General features: G+C 43.4%; 2 non-coding genes across 2 annotated transcripts; both read left to right on the top strand.

The window, feature by feature from the left end:
* The first annotated feature begins 8,062 nt into the window (after nt 1-8,062).
* On the top strand, nt 8,063-8,145 carry trnal-uag (transfer RNA leucine (anticodon UAG)). Its single transcript has one exon. It is a non-coding gene; the product is annotated as a tRNA-Leu (tRNA).
* A 1,304-nt stretch (nt 8,146-9,449) lies between these two features.
* trnal-uag (transfer RNA leucine (anticodon UAG)) lies at nt 9,450-9,532 on the top strand. Its single transcript has one exon. It is a non-coding gene; the product is annotated as a tRNA-Leu (tRNA).
* The last annotated feature ends 5,318 nt before the right edge of the window (nt 9,533-14,850 follow it).

Raw genomic sequence — 14,850 nt, 5'->3', positions numbered from 1 at the left:
TGTAAAACATTCTGGATTACAACTTAGGTCTTTTCTTACAGAATTTAAAACAAAAAAGTAATTGTAAAATAATTTAGGGCTTTTGTTTTGCAGCCTGTGCTTATTGCAGCAGTGGGGTCCACACGGACCCCAAGAAGGAATGCCTTGGTAGTTTCATTATGGAACATAAAAGAAATAAAAGAAGTTAACTTTCAGTGTGCTATTCAATTATAAAATGAAAGACAGATAAACTTTACTCTGGGGTCCGGTTGGACCCCAGTAACAAATTAATTATACCTTCACAATGCAAAAAGCTGATCTTCCGGTGCTTTAGTGTTTTAATTAAGACATAAATTCCGACAAATTCATAAAACGGTGAGGCAGTATGTCACATATTTTTAAAATGGCAAACAAACATATAGGTGCGGGGTCCAGATGGACCCCACTTGGTAGGATGAAGGTTAATAAACTATTATTCATAAATATTTGCTGTTTTTGTTTCTTTTAAAACATAAATTAAAATCGTGTGTAATGTATATGGCTTACCAGTTTCAGCAATGGTGAATAAAAGCATGAAGAGGAGTAACATTGTTATCCTGAGTGTTTAGTTCAGACCTCTAGCTTTAGAAATAAATGTCATTGTTGTGTATTTGAGATTGTCTCTGCTGTCTCCAGATGTAACTCCACCCACTGACATACACTGCCCTCCACAATTATACCGGTAGGCACCCCTTGTAAAGATTAGTAAAAAGGGTGAGAAAAAAATCCACCATTTGGTGAAGTAACTTCATCTCACACTGAAAAAAAGAGAACAATCCAATATTTAATTGAAATAAATTTGTTCACAGAAAATCAAATCCCTCATCAAGAAGTAATTATGTTCAACAAAACCACACGTGCCACTATTATTAAACTACAACTTTAAGTCTTGTAGAATCAAGCCGCAGATCAACCTTGAAAAATCTCCAACTTTGCTGTGAGACATATTGTAGATTCATTTACAAACCCACTCTACCTTAACAATATCAGCAGCTGTTTAGTGTCCTGCAGCTGCAGACAACAAATATTCATTCATTCATCATTTATTTCCAGGGATCACTTTATCCTGGTCACATTTCCATAACTGACTTCCAAAACATCCATTTATCTTCAGTAACTGCTTTATCCTGTCCAGGGTTGTGGTGGATCTGAAGCGTCTCCTGGCAGCACTGTGGATGAAGCAGGAATAGATACTGGATGGGACACCATGCGCCTTCACATACCTTGGCAGCTCTGACAGTATTACTTTATGGAGGACGTGATTAGAAAAGATTGTTCACCATTTGTTAACCCACGCTGTAATACCAATTAACCTAACTTGTAAATATTTGATGAAGGGAGGCTGGCTACCATAACAAAACCACAAGTTTGTTTTGTGGTACAGCCCTCTCAGCCCCTTTATCACACATACATTACAGCACAGTGAAATTTCTCCCAGCTTGTTAGAAAGCAGGCAGGGTCAGCCATAATGCAGCATCCCTGGAGCAGAATGGGTTAAGGGCCCTGCTCAAGAGCCCAACAATGGCAGCTTGGCAGTGCTGGGGCTTGAACCTTTGATCGGTAACCCAGAGCCTGATATATAGAGTCTAAGTTTATTTAACAGGTCAATAACAATTTGTGTTCATGTAGACACCAGTAGTTGCCCTGACATAATTTCATCATGTGTTTTAATGTGACATGTAGCCTACGCAGAACCAGCCAGCTGACCGAACCATAGCCAGCCTTTGGAAGATTATTCACATATAGGGATTTTTTTTTTTTGCCACACAATATTAATGTGAATATAAATTTGTGTTGTCCAGACACCACAAATGAGCTGCTGCAGTCAACTGAGCCTGGATGCATTGGAGAAAATGGTATTTATGTGTGTGCAAGAGAGCAAGATAGAGTGAGAGAGAGAGACTTGGAAATATGATCATAATCTTATGAGATGGGATGTTATCTGAGATTTTGAATGCTGCAATATAATAATGTAGCTTAGAATGTTTGTGGTCCTAAAGGAGAGATATGTGAGTGACAAATTATATATTTTTAGTAAAATTTATCATCAGTTTAATCGTGATATTTAATAGTCAGTTGGCACATGCCTCAGTTTCCTGAGACATTATGGGTGTTGATGATAACTTAATAAGGAGACAGAAACTGAACTACATACATTTAAAAAGAGCAGTGCAAATAATAAAGATGAGTGTGGCAGTGAGGGTGTGGTCGAGCGTTGGCTGTGAATGGAGAGGAGTCAGATTGAACCAGCAGTTAACATGTGACAAGGTCAAACTGTGTCTAATTACTTGCTGTCTATTAACGTGTGTCTCTGTGTGTCTTTCAGATGGCCAGGAACGAGAGAGAGAGAGAGACAGTGTGAGTGTCGAAGTAGTGTCACTGAAAACTGACCATTAGAAATGTGGGTGGAAACACCTTGTTGACAAGAGAGGTCAGAGGAAAATGGCCAGATTGGTTCAAGCTGCCAGGAAGGACTCATGAACTCATAGCAACTCTTTACAACCATGGTGAGCAGAAAAGTATCTCAGCATGCAACTGCAGAAGAACACATTGGGTTCCACTCCTGCAGCCAAGAACAGGGATCTTAGAATCAAGGAGAAGTTCCTACTACACCTGCAGGTGAGTGTTTGTTTTTATTGACCTATCTAACCCCCCATTTATTTATTTTTAACTGATTATATCATTGATATTATATCATCTGGAATTGTGTAACTTTAGCAGTTGATCAGCCTTCAGTATAACATAACTGGGACAAAGTTTTTGTACAGTGCAGTTGGATTTCCTGTCACTGTTGGCCGCAGAGCACAGTAGTATAGTGCAGAGACTGATACAGCAGCAGAGGAGATGAGCAGATCCACTTGTTTCTTCTTTTCATCAACTTTAGCAGAGAGACGTGGTGGGATTGAGTCACTTTTATATCCACTTTCTGATATATAAAGAAGGAAGTCTGGTTTAGATTTTGGATATTGTCTGTACCAGTGCAGGTCATGTCCTGTACCACTTGCTTCATAGTTGCAGGACAGAGTAACATCACTGCCTTCATCTATAACTGTTTGAGTGAAAAGTGGCCTTATTGAATCTGCCATGGAGTCACCTGTCATAGAGAAGAGAACAAAATGTTATCATTTCCACCATCAAGCCAGAATGACATAAGTCAGACCCACATTCTGATTTTTCTTCCCAGCACACAGACAAATAAAACACTAATTCAACACTTAATATTTCTGCAGTGACAAAAAAAAAGTCAAAGTTAACTCACCGAGTGAAAGCCACAGACACATGAATATAACAGTGAACATGATGAATGGTCTCAGCTGAGTGAAAGTATTCTTTCTGTACTATGATATGTTCACATCATAAAGGTTCATGAAGCTCCAGCCCACAGCACCACATGACAGTGTCACCATTGTTACTGACAGATTGTTGATTCTTACTGAAGCATCCTGGCTTTACATTCAGCCTCACATGGGGAACCTGTCTTCAACTCCGACTGTCAGCAGAATTCATGGAATTATGAAAAATCCATCATTCTAATCTGTAAAAATATAATATAATTAATACATTATTAAATGTTTAAATTCCCTGTTATATTTGTTTTATAAGTGGTTTTGCTGCATTAGGAGATTTGGCCTGATCTGAAATTGCTGTAAATAAGTATAAATCATGACAAATAATTTAGTATGACAAGTTATTATTAATATTATCACAATGCAATTGATTTATTGACTTTGTAATAATGAAGCCTGTTATTTCACTGAGGTGAGGAACAAACCAGCTGCTGCTCTTCACAATATTATGAAAGATACCAGTAAGCCATTAGGCCTTAAAAGGTGTGATGCATTTTGTGTGTGAAGTTTGCTGGATCGAGTGAAGGTTGCAGAGAGAGAGAGAGAAACTGGGTGTTTTATTTATTTTGTGTTCCTCATTTCCTCCCTGTAGCCTTGTCTGCTGCCTGGCCTACCTGTCTTCTTTCTCATGTCTAGTTTTTAATTAATTTGCCTCATATGATTTTAATATTATTATTCTGCTTTATAAACCTAAAGACTAAACAAAATCTCATGGTTGCTATTTGTCATTTAAACATGAAACTCTGTAAGCACAATAAAGTATTTACATTATCCAATCACAAACACCTCCATTGCAAGTGAACCTGTCCAGAGCCCATTTTATTCACTGCAGCTGCAATGTGCTTGTCCATGCAGGAGACAAATATATTACAGGTCACACATTATTAACAAATTGTATTTATAGCCCGACTGCAATTTCAATTTTCTTCAATAATTCAGAGAAACAAGTCATTTTGGCTTTGGTGAGATGACAATTGGATTATTCAGCTTGATAGAAAAATCTGAAACGTTGCTGAAGCTCCATTAGATTGGAGCACAACTGCAATAAAATCTCACATCTGTACAATCTCTTTTTTTTTGCATTGCATTATATATTAAATGACTATGTATGTATGATTGAAGAGAGTGAACATTATTGTGAAAAGGAGTATTCATAAACAAACAAGTCAAGGTCTCTGGGACGTGAGCAGGGTCCTCGTGCTTGGCCCACAATAAGACATCTAATGATGCCATCTTGTTGTGAAAGGTGAAAAACCAAGCCTTTTTTGTTTGCTTGTCTGTCTGTTTGTTTTGTTTTGTTTAAATGAACTACGCTCCTCATTTACCAGGAAAAAAAAGTGTTGCTGGGAAAAAGAAGTTGTTGTTTTTTATTCATATTTCAATAGGGGCGGTGTAGGGGTGGTGTAGTGGTTAGTGCTGTTGCCTCACAGTAAGAAAGGCTGGGTTTGAGCCCCATGGCCGGCAAGGGCCTTTCTGTGTGGAGTTTGCATGTTCTCCCCGTGTCCGCATGGGTTTCCTCCGGGTGCTCCGGTTTCCCCCACAGTCCAAAGACATGCAGGTTAGGTTAACTGGTGACTCTAAATTGACCGTAGGTGTGAATGGTTGTTTGTGTCAGCCCTGTGATTACCTGGCGACTTGTCCAGGGTGTACCCCGCCTTTCGCCCGTAGTCAGCTGGGATAGGCTCCAGCTTGCCTGCGACCATGTAGAACAGGATAAAGTGGCTTGCCAACTCACGTGGCCAGCTCAAGACCTGGGTGTGGTCGACGATGCGTCTCGCTCTGCTGTCTGGCCGAGCGGACTAGGAGCAGTGTTCGGCTAGCGGTATCCAGTGGAGAAGCGTTCTTCTATCTTGATCCTGAGGTCTGTTAAGTCCTGCTTACTAATGTTCGGGATGGTGTACTGATACCACGTTGAAATCCAGTTTTGCATCTTAAGGTACTGAAACGGATGCCTTGATGTTTCCCTACGCAATTTAGCGTGCTTACGAGTAAGTTTGAGATTCTGTTTGCCATACGATGGGTGAATACTGGTCATTGCAGTCCATTCCAGGGTTTCGTTTTCCAACCCTGGCTTTATTTACCAGCCCTGCCCACAGACGGTTGTACATCCAGTGAATCAACGAGGCTAGGCCGTAGACTCGTTCACGTCCAACCTGAGGATTTTGCCTCCCTGAAGCGTATGCGTTTTGAAATGAAGTGCACCGAAGCATCTCCTGATAATTTGTCCACGCTGTCCCGTGGCCCCGTGTGCAGTCGTGGCCACCTGGTTAAAGCGATGTCCTCGACGTCCACTCGACGTCTCCCACGCTGCTTTGAGTATGCTGCTGACGCCATCTGAAATTGGGTTTGATGAAAGGCAGCCGGAACCTTGTTCTGTGGCGGCTTTTACCCGAGCTTGTCTGGCAAAAGACGGAGCGGGTCCAATTCCAGGAATCTGCCCGAAACGGAAAGGGCTTCTCTCCCGGACAGGTCGAGTCAAAGCACTGTCTTAAAAAGTGTGCAGAGGTTGCTTGTAAAAGCACGGCCCAGAGTATTGCAATCGTTGGCCAAGCGCATGGCCCACGTGTGAGGTCGACATGAGACCTCAGCATGTTCCACGCTGGATTCTGGCCAGGCGCTTTGTGTCAGGGTGGCCGAGCGGTCTAAGGCTACGTTTACACTAGACCGTATCTGTCTCATTTTCTTCGCGGATGCACTGTCCGTTTACATTAACCCCCCTGAAAAAGCGGGGAAACGGGAATCCGCCAGCGTCCAGGTATTCAATCTAGATCGTATCAGCTCCGGTGCTGTGTAAACATTGAGAATACGCGAATACGCTGTGCTGAGCTCTAGCTGGCGTCTCATTGGACAACGTCACTGTGACATCCACCTTCCTGATTCGCTGGCGTTGGTCATGTGATGCGACTGCTGAAAAACGGCGCAGACTTCCGCCTTGTATCACCTTTCATTAAAGAGTATAAAAGTATGAAAATACTGCAAATACTGATGCAAATACTGCCCATTGTGTAGTTATGATTGTCTTTAGGCTTGCCATCCTTCCACTTGCAAGTAATAAGTGATATGCGCTGGGATCTCACACACAGCGGCTCAGTCCCGAATCGTGGCTTGTTCACTTCACTCGCGCGCTCTGTGAGCTGCGCAGGGCCGGAGTGCACACCCTCCAGAGGGCACTCGCTGTTCAGGGCGGAGTGATTTGGAGCGGGGGATGCCTGCGGAGCCGAGCGTATCCGCGTATTGGTGTTGCTGTGTGCACGGCTAACGGTTTTAGTGTAAACGCGAATCGTTTTAAGAACGTTAATCTGATGATCCGCTGATTCGACGTAATGTAAACGTAGCCTAAGGCGCTGCGTTTAGGTCGCAGTCTCCTCTGGAGGCGTGGGTTCGAATCCCACTTCTGACATTTGTTGCAGCGGTTTGCTAATGGGCCTTGTGGCCCATGCTTGGTGCAAACAGCCTGTGGTGGGGGGGAGTTTCGCCATCGCGTGGGTGAAAACGAAGTCTTCGTCTGGTGTGGCTTTGCCAAAAAAAAAGCGGTGGGGGTGGTTTTTTTTTTTTGCCGCTCACGAATTTGGGCACCTCCCGTAGTCATGGCGGCAGACTTGAAATCCGTTGGGGTTTCCCTGCCAGGTTCGAATCCTGCTGGCGACGTGTGGTGTGAAATTTGGGGCCCTGTCGAGTGCTGCCCGTGTCGGTCCGACTGGCGGTGGATCGGTTTCGCCAGAGCCCCTGTGCTCTCGGTGTGAAACGGGACGGCGGTCTTCTTTTGATCACCGCACATAGGTATTTGAGCAGTGGCCCAAGTGCATTGCCAACTCACGTGGCCAGCTCAAGACCTGGGTGTGGTCGACGATGCGTCTCGCTCTGCTGTCTGGCCGAGCGGACTAGGAGCAGTGTTCGGCTAGCGGTATCCAGTGGAGAAGCGTTCTTCTATCTTGATCCTGAGGTCTGTTAAGTCCTGCTTACTAATGTTCGGGATGGTGTACTGATACCACGTTGAAATCCAGTTTAAGGTACTGAAACGGATGCCTTGATGTTTCCCTACGCAATTTAGCGTGCTTACGAGTAAGTTTGAGATTCTGTTTGCCATACGATGGGTGAATACTGGTCATTGCAGTCCATTCCAGGGTTTCGTTTTCCAACCCTGGCTTTATTTACCAGCCCTGCCCACAGACGGTTGTACATCCAGTGAATCAACGAGGCTAGGCCGTAGACTCGTTCACGTCCAACCTGAGGATTTTGCCTCCCTGAAGCGTATGCGTTTTGAAACGAAGTGCACCGAAGCATCTCCTGATAATTTGTCCACGCTGTCCCGTGGCCCCGTGTGCAGTCGTGGCCACCTGGTTAAAGCGATGTCCTCGACGTCCACTCGACGTCTCCCACGCTGCTTTGAGTATGCTGCTGACGCCATCTGAAATTGGGTTTGATGAAAGGCAGCCGGAACCTTGTTCTGTGGCGGCTTTTACCCGAGCTTGTCTGGCAAAAGACGGAGCGGGTCCAATTCCAGGAATCTGCCCGAAACGGAAAGGGCTTCTCTCCCGGACAGGTCAAGTCAAAGCACTGTCTTAAAAAGTGTGCAGAGGTTGCTTGTAAAAGCACGGCCCAGAGTATTGCAATCGTTGGCCAAGCGCATGGCCCACGTGTGAGGTCGACATGAGACCTCAGCATGTTCCACGCCGGATTCTGGCCGGGCGCTTAGTGTCAGGGTGGCCGAGCGGTCTAAGGCGCTGCGTTTAGGTCGCAGTCTCCTCTGGAGGCGTGGGTTCGAATCCCACTTCTGACATTTGTTGCAGCGGTTTGCTAATGGGCCTTGTGGCCCACGCTTGGTGCAAACAGCCTGTGGTGGGGGGGAGTTTCGCCATCGCGTGGGTGAAAACGAAGTCTTCGTCTGGCGTGGCTTTGCCAAAAAAAAGCGGTGGGGGTGTTTTTTTTTTTTTGCCGCTCACGAATTTGGGCACCTCCCGTAGTCATGGCGGCAGACTTGAAATCCGTTGGGGTTTCCCTGCCAGGTTCGAATCCTGCTGGCGACGTGTGGTGTGAAATTTGGGGCCCTGTCGAGTGCTGCCCGTGTCGGTCCGACTGGCTGTGGATCGGTTTCGCCAGAGCCCCTGTGCTCTCGGTGTGAAACGGGACGGCGGTCTTCTTTTGATCACCGCACATAGGTATTTGAGCAGTGGCCCAAGTGCATTGCCAACTCACGTGGCCAGCTCAAGACCTGGGTGTGGTCGACGATGCGTCTCGCTCTGCTGTCTGGCCGAGCGGACTAGGAGCAGTGGTCGGCTAGCGGTATCCAGTGGAGAAGCGTTCTTCTATCTTGATCCTGAGGTCTGTTAAGTCCTGCTTACTAATGTTCGGGATGGTGTACTGATACCACGTTGAAATCCAGTTTTGCATCTTAAGGTACTGAAACGGATGCCTTGATGTTTCCCTACGCAATTTAGCGTGCTTACGAGTAAGTTTGAGATTCTGTTTGCCATACGATGGGTGAATACTGGTCATTGCAGTCCATTCCAGGGTTTCGTTTTCCAACCCTGGCTTTATTTACCAGCCCTGCCCACAGACGGTTGTACATCCAGTGAATCAACGAGGCTAGGCCGTAGACTCGTTCACGTCCAACCTGAGGATTTTGCCTCCCTGAAGCGTATGCGTTTTGAAACCAAGTGCACCGAAGCATCTCCTGATAATTTGTCCACGCTGTCCCGTGGCCCCGTGTGCAGTCGTGGCCACCTGGTTAAAGCGATGTCCTCGACCTCCACTCGACGTCTCCCACGCTGCTTTGAGTATGCTGCTGACGCCATCTGAAATTGGGTTTGATGAAAGGCAGCCGGAACCTTGTTCTGTGGAGGCTTTTACCCGAGCTTGTCTGGCAAAAGACGGAGCGGGTCCAATTCCAGGAATCTGCCCGAAACGGAAAGGGCTTCTCTCCCGGACAGGTCGAGTCAAAGCACTGTCTTAAAAAGTGTGCAGAGGTTGCTTGTAAAAGCACGGCCCAGAGTATTGCAATCGTTGGCCAAGCGCATGGCCCACGTGTGAGGTCGACATGAGACCTCAGCATGTTCCACGCCGGATTCTGGCTGGGCGCTTTGTGTCAGGGTGGCTGAGCGGTCTAAGGTGCTGCGTTTAGGTCGCAGTCTCCTCTGGAGGCGTGGGTTCGAATCCCACTTCTGACATTTGTTGCAGCGGTTTGCTAATGGGCCTTGTGGCCCACGCTTGGTGCAAACAGCCTGTGGTGGGGGGGAGTTTCGCCATCGCGTGGGTGAAAACGAAGTCTTCGTCTGGTGTGGCTTTGCCAAAAAAAAGCGGTGGGGGTGTTTTTTTTTTTTTTGTCGCTCACGAATTTGGGCACCTCCCGTAGTCATGGCCGCAGACTTGAAATCCGTTGGGGTTTCCCTGCCAGGTTCGAATCCTGCTGGCGACGTGTGGTGTGAAATTTGGGGCCCTGTCGAGTGCTGCCCGTGTCGGTCCGACTGGCGGTGGATCGGTTTCGCCAGAGCCCCTGTGCTCTCGGTGTGAAACGGGACGGCGGTCTTCTTTTGATCACCGCACATAGGTATTTGAGCAGTGGCCCAAGTGCATTGCCAACTCACGTGGCCAGCTCAAGACCTGGGTGTGGTCGACGATGCGTCTCGCTCTGCTGTCTGGCCGAGCGGACTAGGAGCAGTGTTCGGCTAGCGGTATCCAGTGGAGAAGCGTTCTTCTATCTTGATCCTGAGGTCTGTTAAGTCCTGCTTACTAATGTTCGGGATGGTGTACTGATACCACGTTGAAATCCAGTTTTGCATCTTAAGGTACTGAAACGGATGCCTTGATGTTTCCCTACGCAATTTAGCGTGCTTACGAGTAAGTTTGAGATTCTGTTTGCCATAGGATGGGTGAATACTGGTCATTGCAGTCCATTCCAGGGTTTCGTTTTGCAACCCTGGCTTTTTTTAGCAGCGCTGCCCATAGACGGTTGTTGTTAGATTTAAAGCCCTGATTTAAGTTAGTTTTATAGCTACACACGATTTAGGATTGTTAAGACTTCATGATTTAATATTTTAGAGCTTTTTAAGATCCTTTATTATAACAGTGATTTTAAACTATCCCTGTGTAACCTGACCTTCCTCCAGTGGAGAAGACATACACTTCTTTGCTAAGACTAAACATAGTAGAATTGTCGTAAAACATTTCGCCCTTCGACGTGCATACATGCTGAAATATCCATTGATATGAAATATTATTTTGCTTACACACATACATAGCCATGGTCACACACAAACACACACACACCCTTTTCACACACACACACACACACACACACTCGATAGACAATACATAACCACAGCTGCCGTTTAGAGAGATTATAATTTGTTATAAAAGGTTGTTTGTAATATTTCATCTTCGGTGAGAAAACTGTGAATAAACAGTAGTGAAACCGATCTCTGGTTCTCTGTTTTTTGCGGTGTTTTTTCGCCCCAGAATTCTGCAGGTGGCACGAGGGCATTGGTCTCGAGAAGTTGACCGTTCCAGCTGGGGGAACCCTTTCAATTTGGTGGCCCGTACGGGGATACTTCCAGTCAGGTAAGGGGTCTCTTTTAATTGATTAGTTGGGGGGGACTTCCGCCTGGTTGGTAGTATCAGAAAAACCCACTTATCTATTTATAAGATTTTGTTTGGTTATCCTCGTAATTGGTTTACGGGAAGAATTTGTTTGGTTATCCTCGTAATTGGTTTACGGGAAGATTTTTGTTTGGTTATCCTCGTAATTGGTTTACGGGAAGATTTTCTGGTTATCCTCGTAATTGGTTTATGGGAAGATTTTCTGGTTATCCTCGTAATTGGTTTATGAGAAGGTTATCCTCGTAAAGTGAATGAGCTGTCACGGGAAGAGCGTGCTTTATGAGTTAAACCCATAATAATTACCCACAATAATTAATCTCGGGACTGATTCCTTCGTGCCACCATGGGGGGAAAATTGTATTAAGGTGCCCGGACCCCGAGAAAACCCCACGGGATTGGATGAATTGCTGTGGTTTAGCATTCTAGACAATTTGGCAATTAAAATCCTTATAAGATGCAAATTAAAATAATTTACCTAAAATTTGAATGATAATTAACAATGATATATCCCGGTTACTTTTTCAGAATGAATACAAAGCTCCAATGTTTGAAAAAAACACAAAGTGTAAATGTTATGCGCTCTTTTATCATCGTGGGAATTGATTATAGCTCTAAATAAATATTGACGTATTTTTTTAAGAATCCGTATAACTTTATTTGTACGCCCGTATACTACATTTATTGAATCAAATCCGTATAAAATACGGACATTCTGTATATTGTGCATTTTAATCTCAACGAAAGCTTCACTGAATCGATTCTTTAGAACAAACTCGCATGCGTGTGAATCAATTTACTTGATTCACTCTTCACTCTTGACTCAGAATCTACGGAAACCTTATTTGTATTCCTGTTTTCAAATTGCAAACAATAATCACACTTTCATGCTGCATGAAATTAAAGTATGAACTTTCCTCAAACCATTACGTGTGCATGAACTCAAACAAATGCAGTCCATGCGTCTGTATCAATTCGCTCGATCGAGTCATTTTTATGTTTCGTCTCGAAAAAGATCCGAATCGTTCGTGAATCTCATCACTGTTACGGAAGGAGAGAAGAGATCCTCTTCCCTCAACACAGAATGGCTGCTTCTTAATCAATTAGTTTCAGCGTTTTATTTTATTTTATATTCATTGTGTGTCGATAGTCTGAAACTTGTAACTGGAAAGTTACCAGTAAAGTCACGAGTGGTCTGCGAGGTGATCTCTGAACAGGACCCCTGAGTAGTCTATAAGACTATTAATGTGTTTTAATAATTAATAGTGCAGCTATTAATGCAGTTTCATGATGCTTTATAGTCTAGATCCTATAAATGATGAATACGAAGTAGGACAGAAGTATGTGACGGCAAAATTGTGATGTTATGTGTTGATGACATTAGAACTCCAGTTCCCATGATGCTTGTGAGCTGGGCATGCGCACTAGATAAAAGAAAAAGCAGCTCTTTAGGACAAAACTCTCGTCTATTCAGATTTGGGCAGTAATTCTATACGTTCAGACCTTAAATAATGAAATAACTGTACAAGCAAATACAACACAAAAACCATTTTTAAAACATTCACTTAAATTAAATAGACATGGTAAAAACAGAAGAAATATATTTAAGGCTTTGAGTTTGATTAATTCAGCTCAAATATCACTTTCAGATTTGAAGATATTTATCAGGAATCATTTTTAAAATATTGAGTAGTATACCACTTCCTGTTTAAAGGCATAATAAAAGGCATCAAATATATTTACCCTACTTGTGAATGGAAATGCCGAAAAGTTTAACAATGACCTAATGTTGATCTAAAACATTTTAAAACTGATCGTGTAGTGGTATTTTTTTATTAATCATATGTAACGGTCATGCTGAAAATTCTAACCTTTAAATATCCTATATACTTCTGTTTCTGACGCGTTTTAGCGAGACGTGGAATAATTGTCGTCCTATTATAAATATAATATTTGAATAATTGTTCCGTAGCAATATGCTCTGTCTCTTTTCTCAGTCAACATTGAGATAAGACTGACCCAGATAGATAGCAATAATATAAACAAACAACCATCCATGCAAGCATGGCAGACAAGGACACAGATATCTGCACTTGGCACTTTCTCACAATAATAAATGTAATATAATTAATCTCTTTATATTACTAGGTAAATTCCATATACATAAAGTCAAAATGTCCATTCCCATTATTTTTAATTGAATTAAAAATGTGTTTTGAGGATTTTAAGTCTCTGTCACATATCGAATCCAACAAAAGGTGCTTATCAGCTATTCAATTTTATTCAAATTACATTCAGTGAAATTGTTTGTCATTTCAATTTGCCCTGTTTTATATCTCCTTTTCTTTTTTTAAACTTATTGCTCCTTATGAGGCTAAGCTTAAACATGTTCCTCCTAATTTCGAACTATTGATATGAAATGTTCTGATTAACTGTTTGCTGAGTTTTAAACCTCCATACTTTTGCCTTTAAAAACCACAGAGGATATGGAATGGATAGGCCTTTAATGTATTTAGTTAACCATAATTTGTTTTCAGCAAGAAACAGAGTTAACAAACGTTTACTTGAAGAATGTTGGAGAAAAAAAAATTTTTGTCCTTCCAGTGGTGTTTATAAATCGGAGACTTGGGTTTATCTTTATTTAACCATTAAGAAGAAAAAACGTCATTTAAACGCCTGTTTATGTTAAGCAGTACCTCTCTCTCTGGATTGATGTCATCCAAGGCGTGGTGAGACCGTGTACCAGCTCATACAATACACCTGTCAATCCAGTACCTAAATCTGATGGTACCTGGCGTTTTACGCAGGATTTACGTAAGATTAATTAATTGATTGTCCCTGTTGCATCCATTGTACCTGACATTTCTTATTGATTTCTGTTCTGCCTTTTTCAGCGTTCCTGTTGAAAAACACTTCACGCACATGGGGAAACAGTATGCTTTAACACGTTTTCATTGTTTCAAGGTTTCATTGACTCTCCTGCTGTCTTTTCAGCCGTAATTCAAATTCGTAACGCACTCTGTGGCCTCTCCCTCCCTCAGGACTCTGTGGTCCTGCAGTGCGCAGACAATCTTCTGGTATCTGCTGAGTCACCAGAAATCTGCCAAGACACTTCCTTGCACCTGCTCCAACATCTGGCGCACAAGGGCTTTAAGGTTTCCAGGACCAAGTCATAATATTGCATGGACACTTAAGTATTTGAACTTTTGAAGTTTTGAACTTTCTCAAAGCTGTCATTCTAGACACAAAACGCCAAAACACCCTGCAACTAAACATGCACTGATGTCTTTTCTGGGTCTTATCAATTACTGCAGACAATGGATCCCTGACTGCTCTTTATATGACAAGATTCTCCGTTCTTCAATCTCTCATCATGATCCACTGCAACAGCCTTTGACCTGGACTGATACTATGATGGACGCTCATCACTCCCTCAAAAGCGCTCTTTGTTCCACCTCTGGGGTTACCTGATTACTCCAAGCCCTTCCAGCTCTATGCCTGTGAACACCAAGGCACAGCCTCTGTGGAGCATGAGGGGGGGATGCGTCCTTGTGCGGGGTTTTTTATCCAAAACATTAGACATTGTTTCTCAAGGCTTACCTGCGTGTCTAAGGGCTGTCTCTGCATGTGCTCTGATGGTTTTAGATGCGGAAAAATTGGTTTTGTCTCACTCATTGATCTTGCACTCGTCACATCAAGTTAAACAGGTGTTGCAAAATTTACAGACCCATTAAATTAATTTATCAGTAATTTAATTGATAATTAAATTAACATATGACTGTTTATTCTCTGTTCTACTAACAATCTTGAAATTTGTGTCACATCCTCTTTTGATAATGTAGGTCACGCTCTCGCACGCCTCCTTAATTCTCGGGATGACACTTGGGATGAC

This window comes from Neoarius graeffei, chromosome 1, assembly GCF_027579695.1.
Source record: "Neoarius graeffei isolate fNeoGra1 chromosome 1, fNeoGra1.pri, whole genome shotgun sequence".
In the NCBI taxonomy this organism is placed as follows: domain Eukaryota; kingdom Metazoa; phylum Chordata; class Actinopteri; order Siluriformes; family Ariidae; genus Neoarius; species Neoarius graeffei.
This window is presented reverse-complemented; position numbering and strand designations above follow the sequence as displayed.